The sequence below is a fragment of the Rhinoderma darwinii genome, chromosome 8 (assembly GCF_050947455.1).
Source record: "Rhinoderma darwinii isolate aRhiDar2 chromosome 8, aRhiDar2.hap1, whole genome shotgun sequence".
Taxonomy (NCBI): domain Eukaryota; kingdom Metazoa; phylum Chordata; class Amphibia; order Anura; family Rhinodermatidae; genus Rhinoderma; species Rhinoderma darwinii.
In genome coordinates, this window is record NC_134694.1 from 2,307,903 (window position 1) to 2,328,246 (window position 20,344).

General features: G+C 43.9%; 1 long non-coding RNA gene across 11 annotated transcripts in view; it reads left to right on the top strand.

Annotated features, from left to right (window-relative positions):
- The window catches only part of LOC142659011 (uncharacterized), a 508,111-nt gene that overhangs the window by 295,422 nt on the left and 192,345 nt on the right, over positions 1 to 20,344 (top strand). For 2 of the 11 annotated variants that reach the window (XR_012850240.1, XR_012850241.1), the window contains exon 5: positions 7,760 to 7,813. The exons of the other annotated variants lie outside the window; for them this stretch is intronic. This is a non-coding gene — a long non-coding RNA (uncharacterized LOC142659011). The remainder of the gene's footprint in view (positions 1 to 7,759; positions 7,814 to 20,344) is intronic. 11 annotated transcript variants of the gene reach the window in all.

Below are 20,344 nucleotides of genomic sequence, written 5' to 3' on the forward strand. Positions count from 1 at the left end.
AGCAGTTAATATCCAGAGTACCCGCCATGAGCAGCACGGACAGCAGTAGACGGGCGGGGAGTGATCAATAAGCTGCTGGTCGGTGGTCTCCGGTATCTAGCGCTGCTGACTGCAGAGCATCCCACATTTACTACTGGATGGTGTGTGTGGAGGGGGGGGGGATCCATAGAGCAAACAAGACGATTGAGGCCCCACAGATGCTCAATTGGGTTCAGGTCTGGAGAAATAGGGGGACGGGGAAATACTTGGAGGTCTTGGTCGTGCTCTTCCAGCCGCTGTCGGACATTTCTAGCCGTGTGACATGTCGCATTGTCTTGCTGGAAGATTCCATGTGCCCCAGGGAGGACAATCAGCATGTAGGGGGGGACGTGATCTGTAATGATAGATCCACACCCAAATCTCTTCAGAGCCGTCCACGTGGATGAGGGGCCCAGAGAACGCCATGAAAAGATTCCCTAGCCCATAACGCTGCCGCCACCGGCTCGTGTCCTTCCAGCAATGGCTGCCGGGTGTTTCTTCTCTGATGTTTCTCGCCTGACACGCCAACGACCATCCGTTCCATGAAGCAGAAAACGCGACTCATCGGAGAAAACAACCCTTCACCAATTATCAGTGCTCCAATTCCGATACGGCCGTGCAAATTGAAGCATTTTTTTGCGCTGCAGCTTTGTTACACAGGAGCAGTGACCGTCCATCGGCTCCGGAGCCCCATACGCAGTTGGATTCGCTAAATTATTGTATTAGACGCACGTCTGGTCGCCCCTGGTTGATTATCACGGTGAGCTGCTCCACTGTAGTGTGTCGTTCGGCCCTCGCGCACCTTCGTAGCCGACATTCACCTCTCACATCAATGGCACGTGGTGCGCCGCAGTTTCCGAGTCGGTTATTCCCAATGCTGCCACTTGCCCACTCACGATTCACTGTCACCACAGCAGCACGCGAACAGTTCACAAACTGCGCTGTGTGAGAAATACCGACACCCTGGACCGAAAGCCGATAATCAGCCCTTATAAACTCTGATAAATCTCCCCTTTTACCCATGGCAACAAGTGATATGTGACCAGACCACCTATCGCACCCCTTATATACCCACCAAGCCTACCCACGACACATCACTTCTTCATCGGCTACACGCTGCCAACGTCCAAAGTAGGAAGTGGTCATAATATTATTACTCCACTGTGTATAAAGTTCTGCACAGGTAACACCTTTTGGGCTCAATAGTGTATAAATCATATTATAAACTCAACTGAGAACATGGAGTCCTCCTTTGTCAAACCCCCTTACCCCACCGCAATGTTTTGGGAGACCCTTCCCTCTTACTCGTGTGTATTGATCCTGTACAGAATGAGCATAAACAGTGTCATGTGATATCATTGGTAGATTAGTCCTGGGCCCCTCACTGAGGCTCATTCCCCTCAGTCTGTCTGGCAGTTTCTAGTTAATCTTATTATTGTCATTTATAATCATTCTCTCCTTACTGTAATGGAAATCCTCTATCCATGTACCGACTTCCTGCTGATCTTGTGCTTATATACATCAACTAGCCTGAATAAGCAATGCAGCAGTGTTAAGCATGGGGGCTAATATTACAGCCTGAGCGTCTAATAGGACAGGAGAGGGACTGCTAATCTAGAATAGCATGCAAATAGCATTCAACACTGAAGAAAATGCAGCGCACTTGGCTTTACTCATAGTAATATAATATAGAAGGCCACAGCCGGACGTATCCACAGCGATGGGATTGGACAATGTGGGATCTTTCTGTTCCTAACTCTTCATTCACCTGTAGAAGCTTCTGGTACCCTCCCATCTGTTTGCCAGACTCTTTCCTCTGCACATATTTTGTTCTTGGAGAATACTATAAATATCTCTGCGGGTGGATTACACTCCTCTTAATATTGATTAACCACAAAGACCTTGGCAGGTGAGTTCTTCTCATCCGCAGCCGACATCATCCGAGTCTGCAGATTCCTCAAACCCCATCTACATATTAGGTTTGTTTTGATCATATTAAACTGTTCGGTTCTGTCTATTGCCTCATAAACAAATTATACGGCCGGCAGTTTTACTCCTGTGTAGAGCAGACGGAACATTTTACAGGATGAAGTACCAAATCCTCGCTGAATAAAGTAGGAAATATCGGAGTATGCCAGAACGGGGTCAAGGAAATCCAAAATTGTTATTTCCCTTATTGCTCTACATTTAGATAATATGACCAAGATTACTGAAGATCAACGGGCCATACCATCATAAATTACGTTCCATGGCCAAAAATATATGCACCCCTGGACTCTTGCATCAATGTGGAGTTCTACATCCTCACGGGGGGTCTCTGCGTTTCCGTATTACTTCAGCCGCAGCCTTTAGATGCCACAATTGGTTTTCCCGTGTATTTTGTTTGAATTTGGAGACCAACAGAGTTACTGGAGGACTCATAGATTTATTTTGGACCTGTACAACTGGAAACTTGTATGGAACAGTTTTTATGCACACCTGTAATTACTTCTTCTACTTTCAATAAAACATAGAATTAATTCTGGTGACATGATTAGCAACATGTTTTATGTTCTGAATAAATGCAACAATTTAATCCTCTCAATGTCAGTATAAAGGAATTCCCTCCGCATTGTCCTGCACTTGTGTATGTGGATGGCATTTACAAGCAGGGAGGGTTTTTTTTTCCTCCTAAAAACTGGAAATGAAGCAAAGGCTGCATGATAAACAGCTGTTCACCTTGAGGGATTGGGTCTTACCTTTGAAGGGTTGCCCTTTCATGCTCTTACTTTAAAAGAAGCAGCTGTCCCTGGCCATGGTGCTGAAATGTTTGTGCTCATATTTCCTCCCTCTAATAATACACTCTCTACACACTCCATTAAAAGAGAAAACCAGATTACTGTAGATTTCCCAAAAAACAAAATTAAATTTGTTTGAGAATAAAATAATCTACATAGAAGGTTGAATCACTTTGTAAATATATTACTTATCCTGCACGTATCCTGAGTTACATCCTGTAATATACTCTAGAGCTGCGCTCACTATTCTGCTGGTGGAGTCACTGTGTACATACATTACTTATCCTGTACTGATCCTGAGTTATATCCTGTATTATACTCCAGAGCTATACTCACTATTCTGCTGGTGGAGTCACTGTGTACATACATTACATTACTTATCCTGTACTGATCCTGAGTTATATCCTGTATTATACTCCAGAGCTGCACTCACTATTCTGCTGGTGGAGTCACAGTGTACATACATTACTTATCCTGTACTGATGCTGAGTTATATCCTGTATTATACTCCAGAGCTGCACTCACTATTCTGCTGGTGGAGTCACTGTCTACATACATTACATTACTTATCTTGTACTGATCCTGAGTTACATCCTCTATTATACTCCAGAGCTGCACTCACTATTCTGCTGGTGGAGTCACTGTGTACATACATTACTTATCCTGCACTGATCCTGAGTTACATCCTGTATTATACTCCAGAGCTGCACTCACTATTCTGCTGGTGGAGTCACTGTGTACATACATTACATTACTTCTCCTGTACTGATCCTGAGTTACATCCTGTATTATACTCCAGAGCTGCACTCACTATTCTGCTGGTGGAGTCACTGTGTACATACATTACATTACTTCTCCTGTACTGATCCTGAGTTACATCCTGTATTATATTCCAGAGCTGCACTCACTATTCTGCTGGTGGAGTCACTGTGTACATACATTACATTACTTATCCTGAGTTATATCCTGTAATATACTCCAGAGCTGCACTCACTATTCTGCTGGTGGAGTCATTGTGTACATACATTACATTACTTATCCTGTACTGATCCTGAGTTACATCCTGTATTATACTCCAGAGCTGCACTCACTATTCTGCTGGTGGAGTCACTGTGTACATACATTACATTACTTATCCTGTACTGATCCTGAGTTACATCCTGTATTATACTCCAGAGCTGCACTCACTATTCTGCTGGTGGAGTCACTGTGTACATACATTACATTACTTCTCCTGTACTGATCCTGAGTTACATCCTGTATTATATTCCAGAGCTGCACTCACTATTCTGCTGGTGGAGTCACTGTGTACATACATTACATTACTTATCCTGAGTTATATCCTGTAATATACTCCAGAGCTGCACTCACTATTCTGCTGGTGGAGTCATTGTGTACATACATTACATTACTTATCCTGTACTGATCCTGAGTTACATCCTGTATTATACTCCAGAGCTGCACTCACTATTCTGCTGGTGGAGTCACTGTGTACATACATTACATTACTTATCCTGTACTGATCCTGAGTTACATCCTGTATTATACTCCAGAGCTGCCCTCACTATTCTGCTGGTGGAGTCACTGTGTACATACATTACATTACTTATCCTGTACTGATCCTGAGTTACATCCTGTATTATACTCCAGAGCTGCACTCCCTATTCTGCTGGTGGAGTCACTGTGTACATACATTACATTACTTATCCTGTACTGATCCTGAGTTATATCCTGTATTATACTCCAGAGCTGCAGTCACTATTCTGCTGGTGGAGTCACTGTGTACATACATTACATTACTTATCCTGTACTGATCCTGAGTTACATCCTGTATTATACTCCAGAGCTGCACTCACTATTCTGCTGGTGGAGTCACTGTGTACATACATTACATTACTTATCCTGTACTGATCCTGAGTTATATCCTGTATTATACTCCAGAGCTGTACTCACTATTCTGCTGGTGGAGACACTGTGTACATACATTACATTACTTATCCTGTACTGATCCTGAGTTACATCCTGTATTATACCCCAGAGCTGCACTCACTATTCTGCTGGTGGAGTCACTGTGTACATACATTACATTACTTATCCTGTACTGATCCTGAGTTACATCCTGTATTATACTCCAGAGCTGCACTCACTATTCTGCTGGTGGAGTCACTGTGTACATACATTACATTACTTATCCTGTACTGATCCTGAGTTATATCCTGTATTATACTCCAGAGCTGTACTCACTATTCTGCTGGTGGAGTCACTGTGTACATACATTACTGATCCTGAGTTACATCCTGTATTCTACTTCAGTGCTAATCTTGGTTTTTGTAGTATTTGACCTAGTTGGATGAGGATTACAAACTATTTCTCTCTCTATTAATATACAAAATTATTTCAGGTGAACAGGTGCAAAAATCTTCTATAACCACTTTTGCTTGAAAATTCATTGGTTTAAGTGCCCTAGCCATATACTTCAGTGCCACCTTATAGTCCTGAACTTGCATTTATAATTTAAGGCCCTTTTACATGGACCAATGATCGACCGAACAAGCGCTCGTACGAACTCTCATTCCCAGTCATTGTGCTGTGTAAACAAGGCAGCAATCAACTGAAAAAGCAGAAAACGGTCGTTTGTAGGGGAATCCGATCTATTTTGCGGTCATAAAAATGGTCGCTTCTCGACATCACATCTCCCCATGTAATCAGGGCTTGTGTTCCTGGCAAGATGCAAATCATCATCTGTCACCATACATTCCAATTATTGCTTCTCTTAAATGGCGCTAACGAATGCCGATCAACTTGCTGTATTGTCGATCGGCGCCCGTTAGTAATACGTTTACGATGAAACGTCCAGCATTGTGTGTTTGTCGTTTTACCGTCTGCTGCATATCTCCTGGGAGTGTATATACATTTATCTGATGCCACGCAGAGACGGATGTGATATCTCGTCATTGTCGTCAACTGCGTTTATTGACAGATATTATAAGCCTGTTGTGTGTTTTTAGAACTGTGAAATAAATGCAAATGCAGTGTGTGTGTGTGTGTGTGTGTGTGTGTGTGTGTGCTGTCCCACAGCGCAGTCCTCAGAGGCCCAACAAGTCACGTTTACAGGCTACACAGCAAACACCATCATCTGCACAACAGCAGGAGCCTCGTCCATCTGTATGTGCCAGGAGAGGAGAGAAAATGATTGCTGGCAAACCGAGGCAGCCCTCAAATATTAATAGCAGAACGCCTAGCCTGGATCACGGGCTGACTCCATTCTGTGTGTACATGAGGATTGCTCTGCTAGGCAACCATCTATCCTAGGTAATCATCTGAACCATCTGCTGTGGGAAGATGCTCGTGATGTGACTCGCAGCAACTTGGCGTCTGGCGCTTATACTCCGACCTACAGTAATGAAGATGCTACATGTCGGCTGCAAAGTCCAGCGACTCCTAGGGGACACAAGGTGATTGCTCGTTTATTAAATGCTGCAACAAACACAGACTCTGCCCTCTTCAGAGCCAGTAGTGTCATTCACGAGTAAGTGATATGTAAAATAAACAACGTATGCATTCAGCTCCGTGCATGCCATGCAGCCAGTCAGTCCTACGCAAACCCTATACAGACTGACGGGGTTTATTCATTCTGGTCATTTTTTTTCCTTAATCTAATAAGGTCTAAAATTCTGTTCAAAGCTGTCCAAGCTACTTTATTTTATGAGTCTTAGTATAGACACAGAGCCCCATGATATTTTGGCTGTCCACAGACCCCACTAGGGGGAGCTATAGCATTCAGAGCATACTGATTGTATGTTGGACTCACTAATAAGACATTATGCAGTAAAAGCCTGAGCGGTCTCTAGTGTTGCCTGCAGATATCCAGTCATAGTGTTAAAAGATGGACATTCACTTTAAGGTAAAGAGTATATTAAATTGTAAATCTTCTTTCAAAAATCTTCTCCTTCTTGGGCCCTCCCGCTCTGTATGTGTGCTGTAGTAAGAAAAGAAGGTTTAGATGTTTGTTTGTTTTTTTTCTATGATTTTGTTTTTCGGTGAGCTTGCGCTTATACACAGCAGCTAAACTGCAAAAGCAGAGCTGCAGTGTAAAACATTGGTGGGATTTCAGAGATTTTGAAGCCTGAGCCTCTGAGACAGGAGGTAGATTTCTGACTACCTCAGACCCTTTTAGACCATGCAGCCAAGTTTGAGTCACTCCTCGTCGTCTTGCCCTAATGGAGCAGAGATATAAAGCCGTGATTTAATATAATGGTGTTCTGGTTTTTCCCCTTTGTAGTAACTGGATTTTTAGTGCCCTCTTTAATAAACACTTTGCGGAGAGGTTTTCCGGAATACTTTATCGAAGACATTAAGGCCTCGTTACTGCGCATTATTTTTACAGTTGAACTTAAAAGCAGATATTAAACCAGATGTGCAATTAACAGATTGAGTTTTATCACTTTATGACACGGATTCAGAACATTCCGAGCCAAGGCAGGATCGTATCTAGCCGTAAATGACTGCAGTTATTGTGAGGAAATGCCTGGATGGCATCATAACAGGCCCGCTGCCACCCGGTGCCCTTTATGTGGTGCCCTTTAATTGACTTTCCGGTGCCTTTTGAGCAACGATACTTAACAAATCTCTTTATTTCGTTTAAATCTCTGGTCGGAGCAATGAATATTTATAGGGTTCAGGAAATCTTTGCCATTGCTTTGGAAAATACATTTTTAATTCAACTATTTTCATGCTGTATTGAATATATTGAGAAAATCCTTGACATTTCCCGTTCTTCACCTAATTAATGAATCTGGAAACGAGATGAAAATCCCTTCTTGTCCTGTATTAAATGTTCCTGCACAGTCTATTGACTCAAAATGCTGGGGAAAAATGAAAAATCCATAGAATAAAACTCATTACGTTTTGATGAGGAAGTTGAGCAGATTTAGAACTAAAATTAAATGTTTTCTCCTTTACAGTTTTGCATGTGAAATTAAAAAAAACGTTATAAAGCGGCAATGAAGAAACTTAAGGTTAGTATAAGTTCTCACAGGAGATATTGTAGGTGTCTGTTCACACTCTGAATCTGATTTTGACATCCGTTGTCACCATCGTCATTAGCAATGGACCTTCTAAAAAGGACATCAAGAAAAATCCTGTTGATTTAGTCCTTCTCACAGAGATGATGGTTTGTTACAATTGTATCCAGTCTAGACTATCTTCTGTGAATTAAATAGCCTGGATTCCAGACTGATACATTTTACTTGCACTGATACATTGTATAACGGTATCCTGACAGGGATTTGTGCTGCTGCTGTGCTCTCTGTGCAAGTGTACCTAGAAGAATTGATGATGTTTTGAGGGCAAAGAGTAATCACACCAAATATTGATCTGATTTAGATTTTTTTTTCTGTTCATTCACTTTCCATTTTGTTAATTGATAAAAAAAAATATATTATTATATCATTACCATTTCTAGTTTTGAAAGCATTCTTACTTTGCAGCAGTTTTCCACAACTTCATAAAACTTTTGCACAGTACTGTGTGTGTGTGTGTGTGTGTGTGTGTGTGTGTGTGTGTGTGTGTGTGTATATATATATATATCAGTCCTCTTCAATGAATTAGAATAACATCAAAAAGTTAATTTTTTTCAGTAATTTAATTCAAAAAGTGAAATTCATATATTATATAGAATCATTACACACAGAGCGATCTATTTCCAATATATTATTTTTCTTCTAATGTTGATGATTATGATAACCGTTAATGAAAACCCAAAATTTATCAGAAGATTGGAATATGCCTACGAGCTGAAGGCCGCTATCAAAGCAACCAGTGTTTCCATAACACCTCAGCAGTGCCACTGGCTGATCGTCTCCATGCCACGCCGCATTGATAACACCTCAGCAGTGCCACAGGCTGATCGCCTCCATGCCACGCCGCATTGATAACACCTCAGCAGTGCCAAGGCTGATCGCTGCCATGCCACGCAGCATTGATAACATCTCAGCAGTGCCACAGGCTGATCGCCCCCATGCCACGCCGCATTGATAACACCTCAGCAGTGCCACAGGCTGATCGCCCCCATGCCACGCAGCATTGATGCAGTAATTCTTGCAGAGTCTGAGCCCCGACCATGTATTGAGGGCAGATACTGGACAGACTTCTCAGTAGGACGACATTTCGGTATTAAAAATCATTTTTGAAATTGGGCTTCTATAATATTCTCATTTTCTGAGACACTAAATTTTGGGTTTTCATGAACTGTTCCCATAATCATCAACATTAACAGAATAAACTGCTGGAAATAGATCCCTCTGTGTGTAATGAATCTATAGAATATGTGCGTTTCACTTTTTTAATTGAATACTGAAATAAATTAACTTTTTGATGATATTCTAATTCATTGAGACGGACTAGCGTGTGTGTATATATATAATTTTTTTATTTTTTTTATTTTTTATACTTTCTCAGAAAAGACACGCGTCACTATGAATTCCCATTGTTATAAAACTGGGGGGTGAAAGTGTTTACAGGGTTCAACAAACCCAGATGACTGCCTTCTTCCACAGCAACCGCCCAGCGGTGCCTGATAGTCCGCCCTGTACATGTTCTGTCAAATATGAGATTTATCATTTCGAAGAATATTCTGTTAAGTAAAGAAGCAAGATTGCAATCTTCTAATGAAGGAAAAAACATTCTAGTTTCAGATTTGGTTTATAAGTCCATTACACCATACGAGCCCATGTATCTGTCACCCATCCTTAAGGCCCTTTTATAGTCGCCAATTATCAGGCAAACGAATGTTCATAGAACGCTTGTTCCCGATAATTGTCCTGTGTAAACAGGACAGCGACCAGCAGATGAACGAGCAAACACTCAATCATCGGCTGATTGCTTTGTTTTAAATGCATAAACTTTTAATGTTGTCGGCAGCACATCTCCGAGTGTGAACAGGGAGACACGCTGCCGACACAATAGAACTGTATGGGACAAGCGATCGGAGTAATCAGCGCTCGTCCCCATACTAGCTCCTTGTGAAAGGAGCAAACGACCGCCGATCAACGAACCGCCTCATTGATCACGCTCGTTTACACGGCCCAGGACGGGCCATGTATGAGGACCTTAAGTTTGCATTGCTTGTTGGTGCCTGAAATCCACCTCTAGTCACGTCTGCTGCTCTGTCCTTTAGCCATGATTTACACTGCAGCTCTGCTTGCTCAGAGAGAAGTGCGTGGAGTGCTGAATTACATTGCAGCAATGACATCATTATTATTATTATTATTATTCCTACTACTAAGATCGTAACCATTAGTGAGAAAAACACTATTAGTAAACTGCCGTGTGATACTACCTTGTGTCTTCATTCACACGGCTGTGTTACGGATTGTACAGCTATGTAATATGGTGCCTCTGTATCTATTTACTGTACCTCTGTATATCTCCTGTTTTATATTGAGACATACAGAGGTTTCTGTTTCTCACATATCCATACAGTATCATTGAGAAACATATGATGACGTGTTCCATCATATGCCATATTACGGAGTTATTCTCCGCGAGAAGCTTTGCTGCTAGAGCAGAATGTGGTGGCACACGCTGACGCCTGTCATACCAACCACTGGATAATACATCTGCCATCGTACAGGCTCATCCAGTGGCAATGCTGTATTCTTGAGGTCTTTTATACTGACGTGTTGTGATTTTACCAATGCACAGAATACACTATGAGAGAAATGTGGGTTAATTGTCATCCGTTCACCGTCTTGTGGATTAAAGGCGCAGAGAAGATAAATAATTCATGGCCCCCTGGTTTCCTTCTAGCATTGTAAACACTCAGTAAGGAAACCCGGCCCGCCTGGGGAGCTCCGAGCCGCACGCCCATTGGTACCGGCTTCCATAAATCTCTCATTCTCTTGATGAACATAGACGACAGAGTATTTTTTTCATCCTTGGGTTTTTCAGAATTAAATCTCCTTTCGGCTTTTAAATCCGGAGTTTTAGATTAAAACTAATCTGTGCGAGCCATCAGCGGCAGCCCGGATAAACCAAACCCCGCTCTCCCCAGCAGAGCATCCCAGGGCTTTTTACATCATCATTTAACTTAAACAGATGAAATTGATAATACCCAGAAGCAAAGCAAAAAGGTTTTACCCATAAAATGTGTCACCGGAGATGAGCGTGAGATCCAGGTCCTCCGCAACGCAGGCAATCCTGTTGTATAAATACGGCAGCAATATGTGGACCTTATAATCTCCTTAATGGCCCAGGGATTGTAGTAAACGCCCTGTAATATTGAGGGGTGCTGTCTGCCGTTTACAGGAGGATTACGTCTGGAAAAGGATTGTGGGTAGAAATGTCTCTGCCTCTTGTTTCATATTCCAGCAATTATAGAATTCTATAGGGATTTTACCCTGCAGGTATTATACAAGGTGCTGTTCATTATAAAGGGTTTGTTATAATGAAATTCTTTATGATCATTGCTTGCTGTCATTGAATGGCTACATTCTTATTACTGTTTGAGGCTTAAAGCTAGTTCTGCTCACACAGCTGATGGCTTTGTTACAATGTCTTAGTGCAGGTAAGAGTTGTCAGCCTGGAGTTCCGGACTAGAGAGATTTGTGCTGTTGCTCTTTTTAGAGGATTACCTACACTGATACATTGTAACAAGTCACCTATGTAAACACTTGTTCACACTGAGTATTTTGGCGCTGTTTTTGGCGCAGAAAAAAACGCGTTTAACGGGAGGTGGAGGTGCTTTTTTTCCTGCGAACGGTAAAAAACGCTTGCGTGAAAAAGAAGCGACATGCCCTTTCTTCGGGCATTTCTGTCTCTGACCTCGCATTGACATCAATGGGAGGCAGAGATCGCGTTTTTCACGGCGGCTTTTGCTGGTAGCACTCAATGGCCGCAGGGCGAAAAACTTGGCAAATGTTCTGCCGGCAGGTCAAAATCTGCCTCAAAATTCCTGAAGGAATTTTAAGGCAGATTTTTCCGCCTACAAAAAACTCAGTGTGAACAGGGCCTAAGAAGGACTAGTTCAGGATGGGGTTTTTAGCCTTTGAAAGTAAACTTGAATAATAATGTTCCCATTCAGTTGACAGCAAGCAGAGATCTTGAGCATTTATTATACAATGATGAAACTTTATTTTACAAGATTGGTCGAGGCCTTTAATATGTATTTTTTATGAAGTTATTTTTTGCTGGTTTTGGCGCTCGATCGGTGATCGTTAGTCACCACAGCGCAGAGCCAGTCCTATAATAACGTGCGAGATGGTTCATTGTGACAAACATTGCAGCTGGTGGACTCCTCTGAGCCCGTCAGTCATCTGTGTGCGTCCTGCTAGTATTGCTTGTCCTTCGGTACTGTTGATACAGTAACTTTCTTCCTTGATATTCAGCAAAAATAAGGAGTCACCTAATGTCACAAGATTTATGAGATGCGTCTGAGAGATATGACACGAGCTTCATCACTCCTTCTCCATGCCACCAGCTGACACACAATCCGTTCCCGTGGCCTTCATCAGTCAAGGTCAGACAGAAGGGCAAATTGATTTCACATTACACAGTCCTGCCGCCGAGATACAGATTCCAATAGTTAAATAAAGAATTCGAATAGCAACAAGTGACTTTCCTGTATCTCCAGATGGACGTGAATTTCACGGTGTGACATGTGAAGGCTTGAAAGTCACCTCAGTATAGAGAAGATATCTGCAGAGCGACGTGCCACTCTGGAGCGTCCCGAGACTCTGCTGCATATCGTTCCTATGAGTAGTGGTCAGTATAATTACATTGGCGCAGCCATTCTCATACCAACCACCTCCACTCCTGCAAAGATATTCAAAGAGGCTGCAAAAAGGGGGTCAGATTGAGCGGTGCCCCCTGATGCCTCAATCTGGAGATTAGAAAAAGGCACAACTTCATGCAAATCTTCTTATATAACATCATAGGTGTAGCTATAGGGGGTGCAGAGGTAGCAGTCACATAAGGACCCCGGAGCCTGAAGGTGCTAAAAAAAAAATCCTATTCCACATAAGACACCAGTATATCAATGGCACCTGGTAGGGGGTAGTCACAAAGTTTGTATTGACGAATAGGAGCATCAAGTTATGCCCCTGCCTAGTATAGAAACACAGAATCACTGGGGGACCCCTGCTTATATATAGCTAGGACAGGAGGGCGGTGAGGGCCACTGCATCTGCATCCCCACTGATGCCACATTCTATATATTGATCCTTTGGATTGATGTCTGACAAGAAGATTGTGAGATTTTGACATCCGTTTGACGGGGTTTCTAGTTATGAACATGGACGCCGGTCGGCTGTGAACCTGTCCTGGGCCGGCACCTCTTGGAGCAATCTCTGCTGCTATAGACTCAGATGTAGCCAAGTTTGTCTAAAGCCATTGAAAAGTCAAGTTAAGGCTATGTTCACACGGGGTCTTTTGCCGAGTTTTTTGACGCGGAAACCGCGTCGCAAAACTCGGCAGAAACGGCCCGAGAACGCCTCCCATTGATTTCAATGGGAGGCGGCGTCTTTTTCCCGCGAGCAGTAAAACTGCCTCGCGGGAAAAAGAAGCGACATGCCCTATCTTCGGGCGCTTCCGCCTCCGACCTCCCATTGACTTCAATGGGAGGCAGGAGAAAGCGTGTTTTATGCCCGCGGCGCTCAATGGCCGCGGGCGAAAAACGGCGCGATAATTGCTGTTCACACGGAGTATTTTGGAGGAGGAATATCTGCCTCAAAATTCCGTTTGGAACTTTGAGGCAGATATTCCTCCCCCAAAATACTCCGTGTGAACATAGCCTAAAGTTTCTTGCCACTGTGCATTTAATGCAGAGTCCAGATAAAGATGGCTACATCTGTACCTAGTGAGTTGTGAGGGCAGAATGGATGACTTACACTGCAGCACGCCATTACCATTACACTACATGTTAATAGCACAGCCCTAATTCAGAACCTTGTTTTATTATTATGTTTTTGGCTGATGAAATGAAATTGGAACCCTGAAATTTTAGCTGAATAGAATCACTAGTCATCCTGAGAGAGAATATCACAAAGAAAGTCAGTCCTTCCTAATTACTCAACATTTAAGGGCTTCTCTGCTTTAGACAATCCCTACTTGTTAGAAGGGTCCCTGGACAATAAGCTGATCACAGGATGTCTCCCCCCTGATCACCAATCATCTGGTGCATATTTCTGGCAGTAAGAGTACAATTTCCCGGCAGCGCCACCACAGGGGAGATGAAGTATTACACAGTATCCATTCATACCAATGGGATGTCTGTGTAATACAGGACAGGACAAGTCCTCCAGAGACGCTCTACATAACCGCTCTCCACCCTGGACAAGAGATGAGGATCCCGAACGGAGGACCCCCCTCTATTATCTCACAATTCCCTATCAGGGTGCATTGCAATGGGTTTTCTAAACTGGACGACTCTATGGCTGGATTCTCACATGGTTTGTTTGTCAACTGCTCATCCAGGTGCCCTGTCGGAACCACATCACCCGACACATCCATGACTACAACCTATAGGCATAGTGGCAGATATGTGTGGATGGTCATGTGGATGGTTGGGGTTGCTTGGGACTTCCGGGGTCTGTGTCCGGCAGCTTCATAGAAATGAATAAGGCGCCTGTCAGGCATGTGCACAAGCGCGACCGGCGCTCCATTCATTTCTATAGAGCTGCCGGACACAGACCCCGGATGTCCCAAGCTTCTCATGGAGCACTTTCAGTCCCCCGTTCTCCTTATCGCTGGGGGTCCCAGCGATCACACATGTATCCCCTTTTCCGTGGATAGGGGATAAATGTATTTTGTGGGACAACCCCTTTAATACAGTGTGAATGATTTTCTACATGGAGAATAATTCCCATCTGTACAGATATATTTCAGATATACTTCCATGTATAGGCTCCAGTTATATTTCCATGTATAGGCTCCAGTTATATTTCCATGTATAGGCTCCAGTTATATTTCCATGTATAGGCTCCTTCTATATCCAGCATCCCGATACTGAAAAACGAAAGAATTGTTTGGATCAGGAGCCAATCTTCCCATCTCTGTGCAGCCGTATTGATTATGTGGAGAGATTTGTGGCAGCAGACGGTTCCCTGTAACAGAGTCGTCCATTTCTTGTAGCTTTTGCTTTGCAGGTTGGAGGAAATGCTGATGCCCGAGGCGTCTAAGCATAGGGGAAATTCACCTATTGCAGTGCTGTTTGTCAGGTGTGACATCTATTTCCCTGGGTGTGTATCATAACTGTGCAGAAAATGATTCACGTCCTGAAATCTCTGTGCTGCTGGGGATGTATGTGCCCTATGACATAGTGACGAAGCAGTGACCCGCAGAGCCCGAATACCTGCCACAGGGTGGTCTCCAGAGCTCTGCAGCTGGACTAATGGCAAGCAGCGACCTCCCTGTGACCTGGCCCATTGACCACAGCTATTATACAGCCCCCTGCATCGCACCGTCAGTCAGAAGACTTGTAGCTGAGCATTTAGAAAGGAACGCCATAGGAATACTTATGAGAGAAATTCATCCGTTGATGCCGTGCTCCTGCGATATAACAAACGCTGAGGCAGAGAATTGTGCAAGAACAATAGAGGTTAACACCAGGGTCAGATATTCATGGAAACCGCATTAATAGAGCGGGTATCGGAAGCCGTATCTGGGCGGTCTACGCTGCTTCTAATACCCCCACCTGCGGATCATGCACTGACATTCTGCCTCAAGCTCTTCAACCTTTGTGGAGTATCTTTAAGGCCTTACCTGGGTGATGATTTATGATCAGCCCCCCAGTTGGGCATTGTGAATTTTAGGGAATGCTATTATACTCCTTCCTATAACTATTAGGCCGTGTTCACATGGGGCGGATACGCTGTGTAATAGCACGCAGCGTATTCGTCCTGTGCACTGCAGGGAATTCTGGGTGAAAAAGCGCACAAAACAGCGCGGAAAACTGCAACACTGAAGAGTCCTCCCAGGAGGCCAGCCCTCTGACGTCAACCAAGCCGTCCTCCCGGTATTACGTTTCTTCCCATGTGAACGCCGCTACAGCCTGTGATTGGCTGCAGCGGTCACATGGGATGAAACATCATCCCAGGAGGCTGCGCTGGAGGGAGGAACACAGACTTTTAGGTAAGTATGGAAGTTGCGTTTTTTGCAGCAGATTTGCTGTGAACCCATCGCAAAAACTGATATTTGGAACTCAATGGGGAAAACTTGCAACAATTAAGCAGCGTTTACACAAATACAATTGACATGCTGCGGAATAAAATTCCGCAACGCAGGTCGATTTATGAGCTTTTTTTTTCGCTCAGTATTTACGCAACATGTGAACTGACCCTTAGGGGATCACAGTGAGGCTCTTATTGAAAGAGGTTTGTCATAGTGACCGGTTCCCAATAAAGCTGATTGATCCCAGGTCACCACAGTCGCCTGGTCACGGTACTAGAAATTACTCCTGTGACTTTATTTCCAAGTTTAGCCGTTTATGAGAAGTTCTAACCTGGTAATACGAGGTCTGGCACCCAAATTAAAGACATTTACCAATATTGCATCTTTACAAATACTGCCCCCGTTCCATTGTATGCACAGTACAGTCACCGCTCTCATCCTTATAACACTGTATCCGTGTGGTCACATGACCACATCATACATGGCACCTGTGCCCGTCCAGAGAATAACACGAGGCTTAATATTCGAGAAAACACCTTTTAATCTTTTGTAACGAATTTATCTGCTGTGCCAAGAGTGACAACAAAGCAATGAGTTGTCACAGCCCCGCCCCTTACATTAGTATATTTAAATGATAGGATTTGCATAATTAAAGGAAAACTTCACCTAATATTTTTCAAACTTCTGTTTGTTTTTCAAGGCCTTTAAAGGGTTACTAAACGTTCAACAAACTTCTGACATGTCATAGTGACACGTAAGAAGTTTTGATTGGTGGGGGTCCGAGCATTGAGACCCCCACCAATCACTAAAATGAAGCCTCAAAAGTGCTCATTTGAGCGCTCAGCCGCTTCGTGTCTGTTCGGCTTTTTCTGAAAAGCCGATGTATCGGGGTACGGGCTCATAGACTTTCTATTGAGCCCGTACTCCCGTTACATTGATTTCCGGAAAAAGCTGAACAGACACGATGCGGCTGAGCGCTCAGGCGAGCAATTCTGCCGCTTAGTTTTAGCGATTGGTGGGGGTCTCAGTGTTTGGGACCCCACCAATCAGAACTATGACATGTCAGAAGTTTGTTTAACGTTTAGTTACCCTTTAAACCAGGTAATCAGAGGTGGATATTTTGTTTTATTAAACTCCACGCTACAACAACAGCCGCAGACCATTTGTGAGCACATTTATGGTACCGTGCTCTACTACACAGACGACCACTTGTCTGTAGTCCGTGACCTGACATAAGCGCTTCCAAGCAGACTCGTCAGTGTAAAATAGTAAGTATAATGCTGCTCTTTGCGTTGCTTTTCACGGTTTTCAGTTTGAAGATAGTTTATGAATGCTCCTGGAATACCTCTGAATATCTCTGCAGATAGATGGCTCCATAGCTGGAGGGGGAGATCGTAAATTTCCAAACAAGAGCGGAAACAAAACGCGTCGGCCATGTGCACAGAGCTCATAAAACGGCCACATTACCCAGGTGACATCAGCAGTAGGCTTTCAGCTTGACAAATGGTCCCCGGCCCCTATCACTTGTTTAGGATGCAGTAAGCGATCGCTCTCTTGGCGCTGAGGTCCCTTCTCTCATTTTGCTTTCACTCCCTATCTGCTGCCGCAGCCTCTCTCTACACTTGTCTTCCATAGCCAGAGGCAAATCATGTTTAATATGTCACTCATTATAGAAGAAAGCCTCCTCATACATGTTTATGGTCATAGTGTCAGGAACATAAGTGCTGTACAGAATCTTCCATTACTGCTGCTTCATTGTGATTAAAAGTTTCACACAGCTCAGTGTCAGGAGCAATATGTGCAGGCGGCTGTGGGTATTGTCTCATCCGTGGCTGGCAGGTTCCTCTACTGAATCCCTCGTCAATCACTAAGTGGGACCATTAAGGTCAGGTTCACACTTATATTACAGTTATTTTTTGCATTATGCTTCCTGACCCTGCTAATGGTCTCAATGATTAAAAAAAAAAAGACAACTGTGACGGAAAGGATGGAAATACTTGAACACCAATCTGAAAAAAATGAATGATGAGTCCTTTAAAACAGAAAACCTACAAGTGTTATGATCGCCATGTACACAGATTTTGTACGGTGGTCCATAGACTCTATGGGTCTTCATTATGGACCTCCTGGCACTGTGTGTGTATCTGCGTGGTACCGTATTCTTCCCTGGAAGCCGAGAACGCCTCTATAATACAGCATCCGATGGAACATACCACGAAGTACAGCTATATGGTCACCATATTATGGATATGTACAGGTTTATGGATGAGCCATTTTTGCTACGTTTTTCCAACATTGCCGCAGTCGCAAAATGATCAGTCCCATCCCCCCTCCTGAATCGTATTTGTGTAGGAGTGGCTGACCTTTATGGACTACTTTGGAGACCCCTAAAGGCCCTATCACACCGGATGAATTCGGCCGGTGCAGCGAGCGCCGATCAACGAGACATCTTTGATCAGCGCTCGTTTGCTTCTGTCACACGGAGCGATGGATACGGACGAGCCGTCGTTACTCTGATCGCTCGTCCCCATACATTATTATCATGTCGGCAGCGCGTCTCCCGGCTTACACACCAAGATGTGCTGCCGACAACGATAATATTTGACTTTTTTTTAAAACAATACGATCAGAAGATGATCCAACGTTTGCTCGTTCATCTGCTGATCGCTGCGCTGTTTACACAGGACAATTATCGGCAACGAGCGTTCTATGAAGCCATGTCTGCCCGATAATCGCCCAGTGTAAAACCCCCTTTAATTACATTGTGGCTTGTCTGCATACTGCTTGGAGCTAATATTTTAATCTATCCTTGTATCATTATAAAGGGGTTTTCATTTGGATGAGCGATTAATATCAGATCAGTGGGTTTCCGTCTCCCGGCGCCCTTTCTATCCGCTTACTGAAGGGGTTGCAGCATTGATCGTCCACAAATACCTTTGTTTGTCGCTGTGCCTGGAATTTAAGCTCAGTCCTGTTCACTTAGATAGGACTGAGCTGCAGTACCAGATAGAGCCACTACCGAATGTACGGCGCTGTGCCTGGTAAACAATGAAGGTAATATGGCAGGCGTATCCTCCAGTCAGCTGATCGGCAGGGGGTGCCGGAGTCTGATCTTGAGGGCTTGTACATTTTTATGTGAATAAAAACTTTTCATTGTTTAATGAAGTTATGCAACTTTCTAATAGAATTTGGGTTTTTAATTCTTTGGAAGGAAAATTCTTGTTTACATCTGCAAACCTTTATAAACCTAATTCTAATCACATCTTCTGGTTTGCTACAGTCTGGGTAGGTTATCCTCTGCAGCTAAACTCCACTCTTGCACTAAACCCTCCCCAACCCCTTCCCCTCTGCTCTCAAGTGACGGCTCTGGCGAATAGCACGTTATGACACAGGAGACTGCTAGAGCCGTCACTCAAGAGCAGAGGGGAAGGGGTTGGGGAGAGTTTACAACGAGAAAGATGGACACTTCACATCTCATTAGCATACAATGCGCGATGCATGCAGCATGATCGCTAACATAGGTATGAGAAAACTTGTATCCTCTACACCTATGCTGCCGTTTTGGGGCAATAGTGGTGACAGACTATAACGTTCAGTAATATTACTGATACTTTCACTTCTACTGACCTTCAGATACGTCCTGTCTCCAGTCACATTTTTATTTAGTTTTTTATTCGGAGCCCGAGTCATGCTTTCTATCACCCGTGTGCATAAAAAGTGCACAAGGATGCGATCTATTGCGGCCCTTCTACTAAAGTAGAGAGGCCCATCATAACCATTCCCTGACCCTCCGAACCATGTGTAAACAGGAAGACCCCCTGCCGACATGATAATGTATGAGGACGAGCGATCGGAGTAACGACCGCTGGTCCCCACACATAGCTCCTTGTGACAGGAGCAAATGAGTGGCGATCAACAATGCCTCGTTGATCGGCGCTCGCCGCACTGGACAAAATTGGTCGGTGTAATAGGGCCTTTAGGACGACCTAGCAAAACTCCTAGGCTTTTACCTGTGCTGCCACCCTAGCGGCCGCCTTGGAGCCTGCATCTGGTTTGCACCACCCCTCCGAAAAAGGGAGGCCAGGTTTTCCAGCAGAAAATAGAACCAGAAGGCCACACATTTTCCCCCTAGACCTTGGAAGGGTCCCAAAAGAGCACCGCATCCCAAAAATCCTGTGACACACAGTGAAACACAAAATTAAATAAGTGGATGTGCGCTGTGCTACATACAGCCTGGGCATCCGCCAGGTATAACATTTCCTCATGTCCCAGCCAGTAGAATAATGGTGTGTTCTCAAAAAGGCGTGGAAGACAAGTGCGTGCAAATGTGCCATCACTCAGTGGGATCCCACCCCCAGTGAGTTGGGGCAACCCAGGCTCGC